The following is a 19,071-nucleotide window of genomic DNA, read 5'->3' as shown; positions in this document are numbered from 1 at the left end:
TTGGGATAGGGTCTCATGTTGTCCAGTTCTACCTTGAACTCACTATGTAGTAGAGGCTGACTTGAACTCCTATTCTCTTGCTTCTACTTCTTGGGGGCTGGGATCAGAAGTGTATGCTGCCATGCCCAACTTCGCTCCTTGTTTATGGCATTGCAACTAAGTGCTGAGATCCACTCCACTGTGAGGAAACAGGAAGTCGAGGCCTTTTTTTTCAAGGGATTCCTGTTTGGGACGCATTGTGGGATCTGCTGCTGTAGGGTGGGACAGAATTGCTTGTATGAAGTGGACCTGCTGGCTCCTCACAAATGCCACAGGTACCCGAGCTGAGGTGTGTTGGCTACTTGCTAATAGCATGATTAGCGTAGGTTGAGTGCTTACTGTGTGGCAGGACTGGGTTCTGAGTTCTGGATTCTATCTTGAGTCTGTTCCCTCAGCCTCAGTTTCCCTATTTGTAAGATGAATTAGTAAAAACACCTATATCATTTGGTTGCTTTGACCATGGTGCTTCTCAAGACAGGTAAGACATTGTTCTGCTTCTTTCCATCTCACACCATTGCTGCTCACCTGCACCACTGCTCAGCTGCACTACTGAAGTGACTTCTGAAATAGTCTCTTCATGCCTGTGCTCATGTCTCTTCAGTAGCTCTTCATTATTGTAAAAGGGATCTTTGGAATATGTCATGATTGTGACATTTTTCTTGCCTAAAATCCTGCATTGGGTTTCTGGATTGTTGGTTTATCAGATTCCGAGTGAACTGGCTGCCACTTCCATCTTCAGCTCATCTGAAGCCATTTCAGATTTCCCTTGTGCTGGCATCTGGAAAAGTCCAGCTCCATGAGGTTTCTGGACCTTTCACTTGCTCTTTCTTCTGTGGGATCTTTCTTTGGATCTGGCTTCTTTGCACCATTCTTCTGTGTTTTCCCCAGAATGGCTTTCCCTGACCATTTACTGCACCCATTTTATATCTTTCGTGTGACATGACTTGAAATGACTCTGCTCATTGTCTGTCTCCTGTACTGAAAGGATGAGCTCTATGATAGCCTCTCCTTCGTGTTTCATCATCTGGCACCTCAGTAAAAGCTGAATGGATGAATGAATATAGAATTGACTTTTGAGTTTTAGGTTCATCATGTTAAGGTGGAGGCCAGGCCCATAAGAGCTCTGAAGTTTCCCACAGTGTTACAGTTACCTGCAGACAGACTATTTTCTGTGTTTTTGGCATGCTATTATTGGCCAGGAAATGTGACCAGTGGTTCCCTTGAATGGCCAAAATGGCTACTGAAAGTCAGCAAAATGGGGTTACACCAAATCAATCACCAGGCATGCTGAACCAAGTGAGATTTCAGAGTAGTGAACCAGTATTTCCTGGTTTAATGCTTTTCATTATGGAGTTGGTGTTTCATTTCAGAGTCTGTTTTTTCTTTTGCCATCACATTTGCCAAAGCCCTTTGAATACAATGTACTTGGTTTCATTTTTTTAAAACATGAAAGTGGTTTTTGTGTATGTCATGATTATTTAAATGTCACTTATGAACAGTGCATTGCTTTACTTAAATATTTCTTGGCCCAAGAGCCCTATGACCTAACCTGTTGATCCTTCCTTCCTTCTTTCTTTCTCTCTTTCTCCTTTTCTTCTTTCTCATTCTCCTTCTCTTTCTTCTTTTGAGGTAGGGTCTCACTCTAGCTCAGGCTGACTTGGAATTCACTATGTAATCTCAAGCTGGCCTCGAACTCACAGTGATCATCCTACCTCAATCTCCTGAATGCTGGGATTAAAGGCATATGCCACCATGCCTGGCTTTTTGTTTTTGTAAAAAATACATTTATTGGGCTGTACAGATTGCTTAGTGGTTAAGGCCCTTGCCTGTGAAGCTTAAGGACTCATGTTCAACTCTCCAGGTCCCATACAAGCCAGATGCACAAGGTGATGCAAACACACAAGATTGCATGTGCACATGATGGCACAGTCTGGTGTTTAATTGCAGTGGCTGGAGGCTCTGGTGCACCAATTCTTTCTCTCTTTCCCCCCTCTTGCTTTTTCTCTCATGAAAAATACACAGAAATTAAAAAAATAGATACATTTATTTGAGAAAAAGAGGCAGAGTGAGAGAGAGAGAGAGAGAAGAGAGCGTGAGTGAGAGGGAGAGAGAAAGAGAGAGAGAGAGCGTGAGAGTGAGAGAGAGAGATAGAGAGAGAGTATGGGCACACTAGGGCCTCCTGCCATTGCAAGTGAACTCCAGACACATGGGCCACTTTGTGCATCTGGTTTTATGTGGGCACTGGTGAATCAAACCCTGGCCATCAGGCTTTGTAAGCAAGTGCCTTTGACTGCTGAGCCATCTCTCCAACCCTGACTTTTTTTTTCTTTAAACAATACTTTATTTTGGTAAATTGTGAATATTTTATATTCATGATTAGCCCCCAAACAGTTCATGACCTAGAAACTTTGTATTTTATCTGGCCGTTTGTAAACAAGTTTAGGGTGATTAGCCTAACAGCCTCTTGATGTCTATTTTTCAATTTTCAGAGGTATATGATAATTTTCACTCTACTGTTATTTTTCCAGAGTCAAGAGTTTTTCATAACATAATGAATTTAAAAGAGATGCTCTTATTTCTGCATAAATTTTGGGGAAAAAGTCTGGGTTTTGTCTGGGTTTTGACTTGTTCATCTATTGGAAACAAGTCTTCAACTTCAGTGACTGAACTATTGCTATCTTAACAACAAATGTGGCCAGCAGTGTTTTATCTGCTAATAGATGGTAGTTAGGTCTGATATGCTGGGATGCTTCAGAGGCAAGTAGCTAAAGGTCCTGTAAGGATGCAAGCAGGTGTAGAACAAAGAAGAAAGTCTTAGAGGAGATGCCTGCAAAGAGAATCACACTAGGTCTTCCCTTAAGTTCTGTTTCTTTTCTTATTTTGTTGGGGAAGCAGAGGTGGAGGTGTGTGTTCTATTAAGTAGATCAAGAAATTCTCTCTACAACTGTAGATTGTAGATTGCTCTTCATTTCCTCTGGTCTGGCTGCCCAAGTGGAGGAATGGTGCTCCTTGTTGATATTATGGAAATGTTGGAGGCTAGCCACCTGAGTAGGAACTTCCATAGCACTGATATCATTCCCATGATCTTAGTTCTCTGACCCATTTTACAGTATCTCATACTTGGGCTGCTGCTATTGGTATGTATAGAGGTATGAAGTTCTTTCCTGCAGGTCAGCCCTTCTCACCAAATATCTCCTTTGGTGATGGGGACACAGAGTTTCCCACTCTTCCTTCCTTCCCCCTGTCTTCCCTTCTCCCCTCTTAGACTTTTCCTCACTTTTCAGTTACTCATTGAGCTCACAGTTAAACTCTAGCTATCTGGTGGACTTTTTCTGAATTGGAAATTGAGGGAGAATATCTTGGACTTTTCCACTAATTTTGTTTGTGAGCATTAAGAAATTATTTTGTTTCTCTATAACGCCTGATTTCCTTTGAAAAATGGAGATTATATAATGTGGTCTTTTCAATGTTATATAAACTAAAACATGATGCAATAAAGGCTAGGCTGTAGTTCAGTGGTAGAGTGCTTTTAGAGCATGTACAAGGCCCTAAGTTCAATTCTTAGCACCATAAAAGTCCCAAACCAAACCAAACAAAATAAAATCACCCTGCAAAAACAACAAGATGATGAAGCAAACTAAGGTAGTGTTAATAATAATGCTTATTTTTCCATTCTCACTTTATTTTTATGAACATTAAAATCTATGCTTTGAAAAGTCAAGGTTATTTAAAAAAAAAAACATTTTTAGAGATGTCCTTCCCTCCTCTTTGTTGTTTTCCTTGTAAATAACATACTTCATTATTTTCTAGTTTATTTCCTCTCTCTTACTGGCAAAATAAACATGAATATGAGTGTTTTCCTTCCCTCCTTCTCTCTCCCTTTCTTCTTTCTTAGTAGTGAAGATTTGACCCAGAACCTTATATATGTTAGGCAGGTATTCTTTCATTGAGTTACATATCTACCACCTTTTCAAAACTTTTATTTTGAGACAGGGTCTCACTAAATTGTCCAGACTTAGTTTACATCTTGCAATCCATCTGCCCCAGCCTCTTGAGGGGATGGAAATACAGACATGTTCCACTGTACCTGGCTACATGTGTGTTTCTTCTTTCTTTTTTTTTTTTTTTCAAGGTAGGGTCTCACTCTGGTCCAGGCTGACCTGGAATTAACTCTGTTATCTCAGGGTGGCCTTGAACTCATGGCAATCCTCCTACCTCTGCCTCCCAAGTGCTGGGATTAAAGGGTGTTTCTTATTTCTTGTACAATAGGTAGTATACCATATATATGCTAGTTTAGACTTTTCCATTTTCACTTAGCAGTATACCCAGGAAATTACCCTGCATAGAGATACTCCTAATTCTTTTTTTCATAGCTACCTAATGCTTCATTGTGTTTATTCATTCAATCTCCAATTTGATAGTTTTAAGGAAGTTTCATATATATATATATATATATATATATATTTATGATTAATTTTTATTATGAATTTTATAGTATGAACATAATTCTTATTGGTCATATTCCCTTGTTACATCTCCTTTCTCCCACCCCCATTCCATTGAGGGCAGTGGGGTTGTTGGTGTTCATTGTTGGGTCATGAATGCACTAGTTTCAGTGGAAAGGACAATGTATCAGGAAACTACTTCCCATCCTGTGGCTCTTACAGTCTTTCCACACCCTCTTCCCTGAGTCTCAGTGACTGTGTTATATAGTTTTTTGTTGTTGGGCTTTCTGTATCCTGTAACTTCTGCTTTGATTAGTTTTAATTAGTTCTGCTGTGATTTAGTTTTTATGTTTTTAAGAAATATGTTTTTAATATTTTTTATTTGAGAGAAAGAGAGAGGGAGAAAATGGATGCACCTGGGCTTTCAGTCACTGCAAATGAACTCCAGATACATGTGCCCCATTGTGCATCTGGCTTATGTGGGTACTTAGGCTTTGAAGGCACATGCCTTAACCACTAAGCCATCTCCCCAGCCCCTGTTTTAATTTTGATTAGTAGATTTGTATCTACTGCCATCTCCCTGGAAGAGCTTGTCGGGATAGCAGAGCAGCCCTTGAGTTTAAATTGTCACTTTGTCTGTAGTATCTCTTGGGACCTGAGAGATGTGGTAGAGATGGCTCATTTTGTGCTGGGCAGCCAGCTGTCTTTTTTTTTTTTTTTTTAATGGATCTTGGTTCTCCATGGTATGCATTGCCATCTGTAAAAATCAGATTCTCCAACCAAGAGTGAGAACAGCATGGATCAAAAAGGGTAAGCATAGTGCTTTCAAAAAAAAATTTCTTTTTTCAAGATAGGGTCTTGTTCTAGCCCAGGCTGACCTGGAATTCATTATGTAGTCTCAGACTGGCCTTGAACTCACAGCAATCCTTCTATCTTGGGCTCCCAAGTGCTAGGATTGAAGGTGTGTGCAGCCACACCTGGCTACCCTCTCTTCTTAGCCAAAGAATATTGGGGGCTTCTTTCTAGAGTCTATGACTATCTTGTCTATAGGCTTTTGACTTGGTCCTCAGTACCAGGTATGAATTCCCTCCCACTGAGTGGTTCTCAGTTCCAGAGACCAGTTGGTTTCTCCAATAGCCAGTACCAAAACTGAACTGCTCACTACAGAGAGCTGTTGGTCAGGAAGTTCCATGAGGTCTCCAAAACAATGCAGACCATTGCCAACGCTTTTGATTATCCATCAGAACTAAATGGTAAGACCCTATTGCTGAAGATACCACAGGTTGCAGTCACAGGACAATGAGAGATCACGCTGATCAGCTTCCTGCTGGCTAGCCCTCATAGTGCTGTGAAGTGTTATGTGAAGTGCTGGGGATAATGGTCACTAACAGCATGAATAAGCAGGGATTCCACATGCTATAAAATTCAACTAGCTGGCCAAGATAGGCACATCTGTGCAACAGTAGCACAGGCTATGGGGAAACCAACTGGTCTCTGACTGGATCTGAGGCCCTCTTTTTTCTCACCAGCATTTGCTATAATTTGATTCTTTGATAACCATTCTGACTGGAGTGAGATGGAATCTCAAAGTAGTTTTAATTTGTATTTCCCTGATAGCTAAATATGTTTGACATTTTTTTGGTGTTTATTGGCCATTTGCATTTCTTCCTTTTAGATTCTCTGTTTCATTCCCTGCTCCATTTTTCAACTGTCTTGCTTTCTTTTTGATTGCTTTAGTTTTTTGAGTTCTTTGTAGATTGTAGATACCAAACATCTGTCAGATGCAAAGATTTCTTCCATTCTGTAGGTTGACTGTTGATCCTGTTGATGTTTACTTATCTGTACAAAAGCTTTTAAGTTTCATGAGATCCCAGTGGTTGAATGCTTGTCTAATTTCCTGGGCTACAGGGGTTTTATTCAGAGTCTTTTCCTATTCTTCCATTTTGGAGTGTTCTTTCTATTTTATCTTCTAGTCATTTTAGAGTTTTAAGACTTAAATTGAGGTCCTTGGTCCATTTGGAGCTGATTTTTGTGCAGGGTGAGAGGAGTAGGTCTAGATTCATTCTTCTAGATGTTGTTATCCAATTTCTCTAGTACCATTTGTTGAAAATTCTATCTTTTCTCCAATGTGTATTTTGGCCTCTTTGTCAAAGATCAAGTAGGTGTAGTTATTTGCATTTAAACCTGGATATTCTATTCCATTACATTGATCTATATATCTGTTTTTGTGCCAATACCAGGCTCTTTTTTTGATTACTATGGCTTTGTAGCGTGTCTTGAAGTGAGATGTGGTGATATTACCATTTGTATTCCTTTTGCTGAGGATATTTTGACTATTAGAAAGCTTTTGTGCTTTCATATGAATTTAAAAATATTTTTATTTATTTATGAGAGAGAGGGGCCCAGGGAATGGGAATGGGCATGTCAGGGCCTCTAGCTACTGCCAACAAACTCCAGATGCAAGTGTCACCTTGTGCATCTGGCTGTATGTGGGTACTGGGGAATTGATTGGGTCCTTTGGCTTTGCTGGCAAATGTCTTTACTTCTAAGCCATATCTCCATCCCTATATGAGTTCTGAGATTATTTTTTCTTATTCTGTGAAGAGTATTGCTGGAATTTTGACTAGAATTACATTGAATCTGTATACTGCCTTTGATGGGATGGCTGTTTTATGATATCAATTCTTCTGATCCATGAGCATGGGAGGCATTTCTATCTTCTTGTGTCTCTTCAGTTTCTTCAGTGCTTTTTTTTTTTTTCATTGTATGGGTTTTTGCTTCCTTGGTTAAGGATATTCAAAGATATTTAATTTTTTATGGGCATTGTAAATGGGACTGCTTCCCTGATTTCTTTCTTTGTATGTTTGTCATTGTTATATGTGAAGGCTACTGATTTTTTGTGTTGACTTTATATCCTGCCACTTTGCTGAATGAATTTATCACCCCCTAGGAGTTTTCTGTTGGAGTCTTTTAGGTCACTTATGTATAGAACTATATAATTTGCAGTAGGGGTAATTTGGCTTCTTCCTTTCCAATTTGTATCCCTTTTATTTTTTCTCTTGTCTTATTGCTTAAGTTAAGACTTTAAGTACTATGTTGAAAAGCAGTAGTCAGAATGGGCACCCCTACCTTGTTCCAGACCTTAGTGGGAATACTTCAAATTTTTCCCACTTCATTATGATGTGGTCTAAATATCCTTCTATCCCAGGTCTCTCCGGTATTTTAATCATGAAGGGATGTTGTATTTTTTCGAAGGGCCTTTTTTTCCTGCATCTATTGAAGTGGTCATATGATTTCTGTCTTTAAGTCCATTTATATGTTGAACTATCTCTGCATCCCTGGAATGAATGTTCTTAATCAGGTAGATGGTACTTTTGTTTTGTTTTTCAGGGTAGGGTTTTGCTCTAGCCTAGTCTCAGGGTGGCCTTGAATTCATGGCAATCCTTCTACCTATACTTCCTAAGTATTGGGATTAAAGGCGGTACATTTTTTTGGTTTTTCGGTTTTTCCAGGTAGGATCTCACTGTAGGGCAGGCTGACCTAGAATTCACTATGTAGTCTCAGGGTGGCCTTGAACTCACAGTGATCCTCTTACCTCTGCCTCCCAAGTGCTGGGATTAAAGGTGTGCAGCACCTTGCCCAGCCGCTAGGATGATGCTTTTGATATGTTTTTGGATTCAATTTGCAAAAACTTTATTGAATTTTTTTGTCTATGTTCATCAGGGATATTGGTCTATAATTTTATTTTCTTGTTCTGTCTCTGTTTTGTGGAATTAGTGTAAAGCTGGCTTCATAGAAGGAGTCAGGGTGCATTTTTTTCCTTTTCAATTGTATGAAATAACTTGACTAAAAGTGGTTTTAGTTATCCAATGAAGGTTTTGTAGAGTTCAGCAGTGAATCCATCTGGGCCTAGACTTTTTTTTTGTTATTGGAAGGCTTTTAATTACTTTTTAATTATCATTAGATGTTATAGCTTTTTTCAGATAATTTCTCTCTTCAGGAGTTAGTATTGGTAGGTGGCAGGCATCAAGGATCAATCCATTTCTTTCAGATTTTCCAGTTTTGCACAATAAATATTTTTGAAGTATGTCCTTTGTTTTTCCCCCTTTCATTAGTATCCATTGTAATCTGTTGTAATCCTTCTTCATCTCTAATCTTGTTGATTTCAGTCTTTATCTCTTTTTCTTTTGATCAATTTGGCTAAGGGTTTATTAATATTGTTATTTATTTTTTTTTTTTTTGGTTTTTCGAGGTAGGGTCTCACTCTAGCCCAAGCTGACCTGGAATTCATTACGGAGTCTCAGGATGGCCTCGAACTCATGGCAATCCTTCTACCTCTGCCTCCCGAGTGCTGGGATTAAAGGCAGGTGCCACCACGCTAGGCTAATCTTGTTAATTTTTTAAAGATCCCCAACTCAACTCATCAATTTGTTAAACTGTTATCTTAATTGATAAAAATATTTTATTTATTTATTTGAGAGAGAGAAAGACACAGAGGAGATACACACACACACACACACACACAGAGAGAGAGAGAGAGACAGAGAGACAGAGGGAGAGAGAGAGAGAGAGAGAGAGAGAGAGAGAGAGAGAGAGAGAGGAGAGAATGGGCATGCCAGGGACTTTAGTCACTGCAAACAAACTGTAGACACATGTGCCACCTTGTGCATCTGGCTTATGTGGGACCTGGGGAATCAAGCCAAGGCTCTTTGGCTTTGCAGGCAAGCACCTTAACCACTTAACCATCTCTCCAGTCCTCTTTTTTTTTGAGGTAGGGCCTCACTGTAGCCCAGGCTGACCTGGAATTCACTATGTAGTCTCAGGGTGGCCTTGAACTCATGGCGATCTTCCTACCTCTTCCTTCCAAGTGCTGGGATTAAAGGCATGTGCCTGACTTTGTTTTCTTAATTTCTAATTCATTAATTTCTGTTCTGATCTTGATTATTTTTTTTTTTCTGTCTGTTACTTTTGGGGCATGGATTGTTCTCTTTTCCCCCCAAACCTTCAAATAAATAGTTAAGTTTTTTTTTTTTTTTTCTGAGATTCCTCTATTTTTGTAATATAGGCATTTAGTACTGTAGATTTCCCTTTTAGAACTGTCTTCATTGTATCTCATAGATTCTGGTAGGTTGTACTTTCACTGTTATTCAGTTCTAGAAATTAAAAAAAATATATTTTATTTATTTGCAAGCAGAAAGAGAGAGAGTGAGGGAGAGAGAGGGAGAAAAGGAGAGAGGGAGAATGGGCATAGTAGCAGGGACTCTAGCCACTGCAAATGAACTCCAGATATATGTGCTAGTCTGTGTATCTGGCTCTGCATGGTTCTGGGCAATCCAACATGGGTTGTTAGGCTTCACAGACAAATGAAGTGCCTTAACTTCTGAGCCATCTCTCTAGCCAAGTTCTAAAATTTTAAAATTTTCCTTTTGATTTCTTTAACAACTCATTCATTGTTTATTAGTGAGTTGTTCAATCTTCAGGAGTTGGTGTATTTCTTTTTGGGGGCATGGGGATTAAATTTTATTTCAAAAGCTTGGATAGCTTCAATATCCAAGTCATGGAAAAATCATAAAACAGTCAAAATAAAATTACATTCATTATATTATATTATATTCCCAAAAGGTACCAAGCAGTACAGTAATATTTGCACTTCCAATACAGGAAATGTATGATATAAACAATATAAAATTTAAAGGTGAAAAAAGGTGACAGTGGTTTCCTAAGCTACAGTTTACACTTTACAACCAGGGACCACAGGTTCTTCAATTCTTATTTTTTTTTTTAAATTTTTGTTTATTTATTTGAGAGCAACAGACACAGAGAGAAAGACAGATAGAGGGAGAGAGAGAGAATGGGCGCGCCAGGGCTTCCAGCCTCTGCAAACGAACTCCAGACGCGTGCGCCCCCTTGTGCATCTGGCTAATGTGGGACCTGGGGAACCGAGCCCCGAACCGGGGTCCTTAGGCTTCATAGGCAAGCGCTTAACCGCTAAGCCATCTCTCCAGCCCTCAATTCTTATTTTTGAGGTAGGATTTGTCTTTATCCCAGGCTGACTGGTAATTTACTCTGTGGTTACAGACATACTCTTCCTTACATCCATTGTGGAGTAGTCCAATTTCCCCCTGGTAGTCTGGATTAATTACCCCTGCTACCACTGAAATTCCTTTCTCACCCTGTTCACTCAAGGGCATCAGGAGCCCAAAGTGGCCAGGAGGACGTCTTAGCTTCCAGTTCAGTGGAATGTTCTTTGTGTTTTCTGGCAAAAGTACTTCCCCCCTCTGGCACCAAGACCCTCTAGGCCAGCATAGCATAAGGTTGCAGGAACAGGAAGCAAAAATTTTGCTAATGGGTCACTTAGGGTGATGTTAAGTGGGACCCTTCCTATTTTCACCCTTTGATTCCTGGACCCATGAATCTGGGTAGTAGGAGAAACAGTACCATATATAGGGTGATGATTCAGAGCATATACATCCTGCTGGAGGACACTCCCCGAGCCCTCCAAGCTATTGTCACCTAGTTGGTGCTATAGCTGTTTCTTTTCTAAATTTAATTAATTTTTTTAATTGACAGCTTCCACAGTTGTAGACAATAACCCATGGTAATTCACTTCCCTCCCCCACTTTCCCCTTCACAAATCCACTCTCCATCATATCCCCTCAATCTCTCCATTAGTATCTCTTTTATTTTGATGACATCATCTTTGCTTCCTATTATGATGGCCTTGTGAAGGTATTGCTAGGCACTGCAAGCCATGGATATTGAGGCCAATTTCTGTCTGGATGATTGCATTGTAATCAGTCTTAACCTTCCTTCAGCAACTACATTCTTTCTGCTACCTCTTCCACAATGGACCCTGAGCCTTGGAAGGTGTGGTAGAGACATTTCAGTGTTGAACACTCCTCCATCACATCTTTTCAGCACTATGGTGCATTTTGGGTCATCCCAGTGGTCATTGCCATCTGAAAAGGGAAGCTTCTTTAACCAAAAGTGAGAGTAGCATTAATATATAGGAATGAATATTAAGTAAAGTACTTAAAGAGCAGTTTGGTGGCCATAATATACACATTTAGCCAGACAAGAGCAGGTGTTACACTCCTAGTACTCATGACCTTCCATCCCATAGGCTTTTGATTAGGTTTTCAGTACCAGGCATGTATTCCCTCCCATAGAGCTGGTCTCAAGTCCGATTAGAGTGCAGTTGTTTTCCCCCATAACAGACATGCTACTATTACACTCCTTGGCTCATTTGGCCTGGCTGGTCCAAATTATTTTATTTTACTTTATTTTTTTAATTGACAACTTCCATAATTGTAAACAATATCCCATGGTGATTCCCTCCCCCCACTTTATGCTTTGAAACTCCCCTCCCCCTCGCAATCAGTCTCTTTTTATTTGATGTCATGATCTTTTCCTCGTATTATGATAGTCTTATATACGTAGTATCAGAAACTGTGAGGTCATGGATATACAGGCCATATGTGCCTGGAGGGAGCACGCTGTGAGGAGTCCTACCCTTCCTTTGGCTCTTACATTCTTTCTGCCACCTCTTCTGCAATGGACCCTGAGCCTTGGAAGATATGATAGATATTTCAGTTCTGAGCACTCCTCTGTCACTTCTCAGCACCATGGTACATTCTGAGTCATTCCAAGGTCACTGCCATCTGCAAAGAGAAGAACCAAAAGTGAGAGTAGCATTAATATATGGGTATGAGCATAAAGAGAAGTGCTTAATGGGCAGTTTGGTGAGCATAGTATATACATTTAGCCAGATAGCAGCAGATGTTACACTCCTAGGGCTCATGACTACCCCTGTTGTAGGTTTTCAGTGTCAGGGATATATTCCCTCCCATGAAGCAGGCCTCCAGTCCAATTAGAGGGTGGTTGGTTTCCCCCATAACAGACCCATTGCACACATTGGCTCATTTGGCCTGGCTGGCCAAATTTAAGGCTTGCAGTGTCCATTGTTGAATATCTCTACTGGTGATTTCTCTCTATCCCATTGAAGTGCATACAGCATGGATTTTTTCAGCTTTCTGTCAGCTGGTCTACAGGGAGGAGGTTTTCAGCTGAGCTCCAGCAGGATTTCTCAATGACCTTGCAGCCCAAGTATGTGGAGTCTTCAGCAATAGGGTCTTACCATCTATTCCTGGTGGGAAACCAAGGGCCTCGGCAATGGCCTGTAATGTTTGGGGGTGTCAGGGACCTCCCTGGCCAGCAATTCACTGGAAGGTATCCCATCACTGGCACTGAAAATTTTCTTGTAACCATCTATGGCTCCTGAGTGTTCCATGTCTAAATGATTTTTTACTCCAACTCACACACGTCTGCACATTTGTAATTAGGATCCACATATGAGAGAGAACATGCGGCATTTGGCTTTCTTTGCCTGGGTTACTTAGTATAATTCTTTCCAGATCCATCCATTTTCCTGCAAATTTCATAATTTAATTTTTCTTTGTTTTAATAATTTATTTTTTATTGACAACTTCCATAATTTTAGTTTTTTTTTTTAAATATTTATTTATTTATTTGAGAGCGACAGACACAGAGAGAAAGACAGATAGAGGGAGAGAGAGAGAATGGGCGCGCCAGGGCTTCCAGCCACTGCAAACGAACTCCAGACGCGTGCACCCCCTTGTGCATCTGGCTAACGTGGGATCTGGGGAACCGAGCCTCGAACTGGGGTCCTTAGGCTTCACAGGCAAGCGCTTAACCACTAAGCCATCTCTCCAGCCCAACTTCCATAATTTTAGACAGTATCCAATGGTAATTCCCTCCCTCTCCCCACTTCCCCCTTTGCAACTCCACTCTCCATCATACCCCTTCCACTCTCAATCAATTTCTCTTTTATTTTGATGTAGTCATCTTTTCCTTGTATTATGATGGTCTTGAATAGGTAGTGTCAGGATCTGTGAGGTCATGGATATCCAGGTCATTTTGTATGTGGAGGAGTGCATTGTAAGGAGCCCTACCCTTGCCTTGGCTCTTACATTCTTTCTGCCACCTCTTCCACAATAGACCCTGAGCCTTGGGACATGTGATAGAGGTGTTTCAGTGCTGAGCACTCCTTTGTCACTTCTCAGGACCATGATGCCCCCTCTGAGTCATCCCAAGGTTACCACCATCTGAAAAGAGAAGCTTCTCCAACCAAAACTGAGTGTAGCATTAATATATGGGTATAAACATTAAGAAAACTGCTTATTGGGCAGTTTGGTGAGCATAGTAAATGCATCTAGCCAGACACCAGCAGACGTTATAATCCTAGGGCTCATGACTACCCCTGGCATAGATTTACGGTATCAGGCATATATTCCCTTCCATGGAGTGGGCCTCCAGTCCAATTAGATAGTGGTTGGTTTTCCCCATAACAAACATTGCACCTGTTGGCTCATTTGGCCTGGATGGCCAAATGTAAGGCTTGCACTGTCCACTTTTGAGTATCTCCACTGGTGATTTCTCTCTCTCTCATTGAACTACATACAGAATGGCTTCTTCCAGTTTTCTTTCTGCTGGTCTACATGAAGGAGGTTTTCAGCTCAGCTCCAGCAGGATTTCTCAGTTAGCTTGCAGCCCAAGTATGTGGAGTCTTAGGCTATAGGGTCTTACCATCTATTCCTGGTGGGAAACCAAGGGCCTCGGCAATGGCCTGTAATGTTTGGGGGTATCAGGGTTCTCCCTGGCCAACAACTCACTGGAAGGTATCCTATCCCTGGAACTGAAAATTTTCTAGTAACAATCTGTGGCTTTTGGGTGTGCCATAGTCCAAAAAGTAGGTTTCCACATGACTTATTTATATCCTTTTAGATTTTGATTAATCCTTCCCCCACTCTTCCTTTACTCATCTCCTTCCCTGACTCTACTTAGGCCTTTCTGCCCCCAGTAATCTTTTCATCTACTTACAAATATACAATACCATCCCTTTAATTTCCCCATCCCTCCCTTATTTCCTGGCCTTTGATCCTGAGGTTTTCTTTCTTTCTTTCTTTCTTCTTCTTCTTTTTTTTTTTTTGAGGTAGGGTCTTATTCTAGCCCAGGCTGACCTGGAATTTACTCTGTAGTCTCAGGGTGGTCTCAAACTCACAGCAATCCTCCTACCTCTGCCTCCTGAGTGCTGGGATTAAATGTGTGCAGCATCACATCTGGCTGCTCCTGAGTTTTATTTCAACTCACATACAAGTCCAAACTTTTGTAGCTAGTATCCATGTATGACAGGGAATATGCTGCACTTGGTTTTTTGGGCCTGTGTTACATCACTAAATATAATCCTTTCTAGGTCCACCCATTTCCCTGCAAATTTAATTTTTCTTTACTGCTGAATAGAATTCCATTGTATAAATGTACTGCATCTTCACTATCCATTCATCAGTTGAGGGATATATAGGCTGGTTCCATCTCCTAGCTACTGTGAATAGAGCAGCAATAAACATGGTTGTGTAAGTATCTCTAAGATAGTGAGAAGAGTCCTTGGAATGTATGCCTAGGAGTGGTATAGCTGGGTCATACCGTAAATCTATTTTTAGCTATCTCAGGAACCTGCACACTGATTTCCACAATGGCTTTACCAATTTATACTCCACCAACTATGTACAAGAATTCCTCTATTTCTGCATCCTCATCAATGCTTATTGTCATTGTTTTCTTGATGGTAGCCATTTTGACAGGAGTGAGATGGACTCTTGAAGTAATTTTTTTTTTTTTTCGAGGTAGGGTTTCACTCTAGCCCAGGCTGACCTAGAATTCACTATGTAATCTCAGGGTGGCCTCAAACTGATGGCAGTCTTCCTACCTCTGCCTCCCAAGTGCTGGGATTAAAGGCATGCTCCACCACACCCAGCTTCAAAGTAGTTTTAATTTGCATTTCCCTGATGGCTAAGGATGTAGAACATTTTTTTAGATGTTTATATGCCATCTGTATTTCTTCTTTTGAGAACTCTGTATTTAGATTTCCTTAAGCCATTTTTTACTGGGTTATTTGATTTATTATTATTTAATTTTCTGAGGTTTTTTTGGTATATCCTAGCTATTAATTCTCTGTCAGATGTATAGCAGCAAAGATTTTCTCCCATTCTGTAGGTTGCCTCTTTGCTATATTCACAGTGTCCTTTGTTGTACAAAAGCTTTGTAATTTCATGAGGTCCCATTGATTAATTAGTGGTTTTATTTCCTGACCAACTGGTGTTACACAGAGTCATTGCCTATGCCACTATGTTGAAGGGTTTCCCCTACTTCTTCCTTTAGCAATTTCAGAATTTCAGGTCTGATATTATGTTCTTTGATCCATTTAGACTTAATCCTTTTGCATGGAGAGAGATAGGATCTATTTTCATACTTGTACCTATAGATATCCAGTTCTCTCTGCACCATTTGTTAAAAAGTCTGTCTTTTCTCCAAAGCATTTTTTTTTTTTTTTTTTTTTGGCGTTTTTGTCAAAGATCAGGTGGCTGTAGGTGCCTGGACTTCCATGTGGGTTCTGTATTCTGTTCCATTGTTATATGTGTTTGTCTTTTTGTCAGTACCATGCTGTTTTTGTTACTATGGATTTGTATTATAGCTTAAATTAAGGTATGGTGATATCACCAGCCTTATTTTTGTTGCTCAAAATTGTTTTGGATATTCAAGGTTTTTGTGCTTCCAAATGAATTTTTGGATTGTTTTTTGTATGTCTGTGAAGAATGCCATTGGAATTTGAATGTGCATATTAAATGCATAGGTTGCTTTTGGTAAGATTGACATTTTCTCAATATTGGTTCTTTCAGTCCAAGGACATGGGATCTCTTTCTATTTCATAATGTCTTTGCAATATTTCAATTGAGTGTTTTAAAGTTTTTATTGTAGAGATCCTTCATTTCTTTGGTTAGATTTATTCCAAGGTATTATACTTTATTTTATTCTTTTAAGGCATTTGTGAATAGGACTGATTCCTGGATTTCATTTTCCACTTGCTTGTTGTTAGTATATAGAAAAGATACTGATTTCTGTGTATTTATTTTGTATCCTTCTACATTGCTAAAAGTAGTATCAACTCTAACAGTTTGCTGGTAGAGTCTTTAGGGTCCTTTATGTATAGAATCATATCAACTGCAAATACTCATAATTTGATCTCTTCCTTTCATATTTGTATCCCTTTTATATATTGACTTATTGCTATAGCTAAGACTTCCAGTACTATTTTAAGTAAAAGAAGGGACTGTTGACACCTTTGTCTTGTTCTGATTTTAGTGGAAAAGTTTCAAGTTTTTCTGCATTTAGTATTTTGGCTGTAGGTTTATCATAAATAGCCTTTATTATGTTGAGATATGTTCCTTCTACTACCAGTTTCTGTAGGACTTTTATCATGAAGGGATGTTGGATTTTGTAAATGCCTTTTCTGTATCTATTGAGATGATCTTGTGATTTCTTTCCTTCATTACATTTATGTATTTTACATTTATTAATTTGTATATATTGAACCATTACTGCATCTCTGGGATAAAGCCTACTTGGTTGGGGTGAATGATCTTTTTGATATATTCTTGTATTCTGTTTTCCAATATCTTGTTAAGAATTTTTGCATCCATGTTCAAGAGGGAGATTGTTCTGTAACTTTCATTTTTGTTCTGTCTTTGTCTGGCTTTGTAGAAGGAGTTCAGTAGAATTCTATCCTTTTCTTTTTCGAGGTAGGGTTTTCCTCTAGCCCAGGCTGACCTGGAACTTACTATATAGTCTCAGGGTAGCCTCAAACTCAAGACAATTCTACCTCTGCCTCCCAAGTGCTGGGATTAAAGGCATATGCCACCACACCTGGATCCATCCTTTTTTATTTTATGACAACATTTGAGCAGTGTAATCAGGATTATCTAGAGGAACCGAATGAATAGTATTGAAAGGTAATTTATTGGATTAGTTTATGGCAGTCCAACAATAGCAGTTTGCAGGCCTGGAGTCAAGGAACTTGGTAGCTTCTCAGTCCATGAGATGGATGCCTCAGCAGTCCCAATCTAGCACTGAAGGCCTGAAGAATTCCTGGAGAGCCACTGGTCTTCAGTTCATGCTACTTTTCAGTCCACACTGGTTTTCATTCCACACTGGGAAGGAGCAAGCAGCACTGGCAGTCAGGTGGGAGGAGGGGATCTTTTCCTTTCCTTCCCGGAGCTTCCCTAGATAAGGCACCCTTTCCAAGAATGGCTGCCCACTCTGGGGGAAGGGCGCACTCTGGGGGAAGGATTCCTCCTTTAGTTACTCCTCCCTGGAAGCAACTTCAGAGACTCACTTATGAGAAATGTCTGTGGATTCCTAAACGGTTCAAATTGGCACAAAACTTAATCATCACAAGCCCACAACTTGTCAACTTGATATCCAACCATATCTCCTTACATCATACTTAATTTACAAATGAAGACAAGGTCATAATTTCACCTAATGTGATATAACTATCCCATGTACAACCAGAAACACAGAATCTTTTCCCCCAACACATATCAAGGTTTCATGAGGAATGATTAGTCTCTAATATAATAGGTCAAATATAAATTCAACAGCATTTAACTAGTGATATGATCTTAATCAGTATTAGTTACCTAATACTTTTGAAGAACGAAAGCATCTTAATATTGGTGTAGATATGTACAAACACTCTCAACAGGTAGGACAGAAACACTCATGACAATTACAGTCCTTGTTTTTGTAACTGGTCACATGGCCTTAGCTGGTATTTGTAACCTTCTTCTGTATTTCCTCCACCGTCAGCAAGTACCTTCTCAGGTCTTGGTTGTTTACCAGGAAGGTGACCCATACCTTTATTGCTGAAGGATCTGGGCCATTTATCACACTGCTTCAATTGGATTGTTGCAATTGTCCATTGACTTTGTTAACAGGGCATGGCAATACCAAGAGATGCCCTAAAGAATCTCCTGTACTGTAGACATACTCTTCTTACCTCCATTGTGGAGGAGCAGTCTAATTTCCCCCTGGTAGTCTGGATTAATTACCCCTGCTACCACTGAAATTCCTTTCTCACCCTGTTCACTCAAGGGCATCAGGAGCCCAAAGTGGCCAGGAGGATGTCTTCCAGTTCAATGGAATGTTTTGTTTTCTGGCAAAAGTACTTCCCCCCTCTGGCACCAAGACCCTCTAGGCCAGAATAGCATAAGGTTGCAGGAACAGGAAGCAAAATTTTTGCTAATGGGTCACTTAGGGTGATGGTAAGTGGGACCCTTTGATTCCTGAACCCATGAATCTGGGTAGTAGGAGAAACAGTACCATATATAGGGTGATGATTCAAAGCATATACAGCCTGTTGGAGGACACTCCCCGAGCCCTCCAAGCTATTGTCACCTAGTTGGTGCTATAGCTGTTTCTTTTCTAAATTTAATTAATTTTTTTAATTGACAGCTTCCACAGTTGTAGACAATAACCCATGGTAATTCCCTCCCTCCCTCCACTTTTCCCTTTGAAACTCCACTCTCCATCATACCCCTTCCCCCTTTCAATGAGTCTCTCTTTTATTTTGATATCATCATCTTTTCCTCCTATTATAATGGTCTTGTGTAGGCAGTTTCAAGTGCTGTGAGGTCATGGATATCCAGGCCATTTTGTGCCTGGAGGAGCA

General features: G+C 40.1%; 1 protein-coding gene across 3 annotated transcripts in view; it reads left to right on the top strand.

Moving 5' to 3' along the window:
* The window catches only part of Cd109 (CD109 molecule), a 289,871-nt gene that overhangs the window by 175,243 nt on the left and 95,557 nt on the right, over positions 1-19,071 (top strand). The gene's annotated exons all lie outside the window — the stretch shown is intronic.

The sequence above is a fragment of the Jaculus jaculus genome, chromosome 10, assembly GCF_020740685.1.
Source record: "Jaculus jaculus isolate mJacJac1 chromosome 10, mJacJac1.mat.Y.cur, whole genome shotgun sequence".
Classification (NCBI taxonomy): domain Eukaryota; kingdom Metazoa; phylum Chordata; class Mammalia; order Rodentia; family Dipodidae; genus Jaculus; species Jaculus jaculus.
Note: the sequence above shows the minus strand (reverse complement) of the source record. Positions and strands in the feature narration are given on the sequence as shown.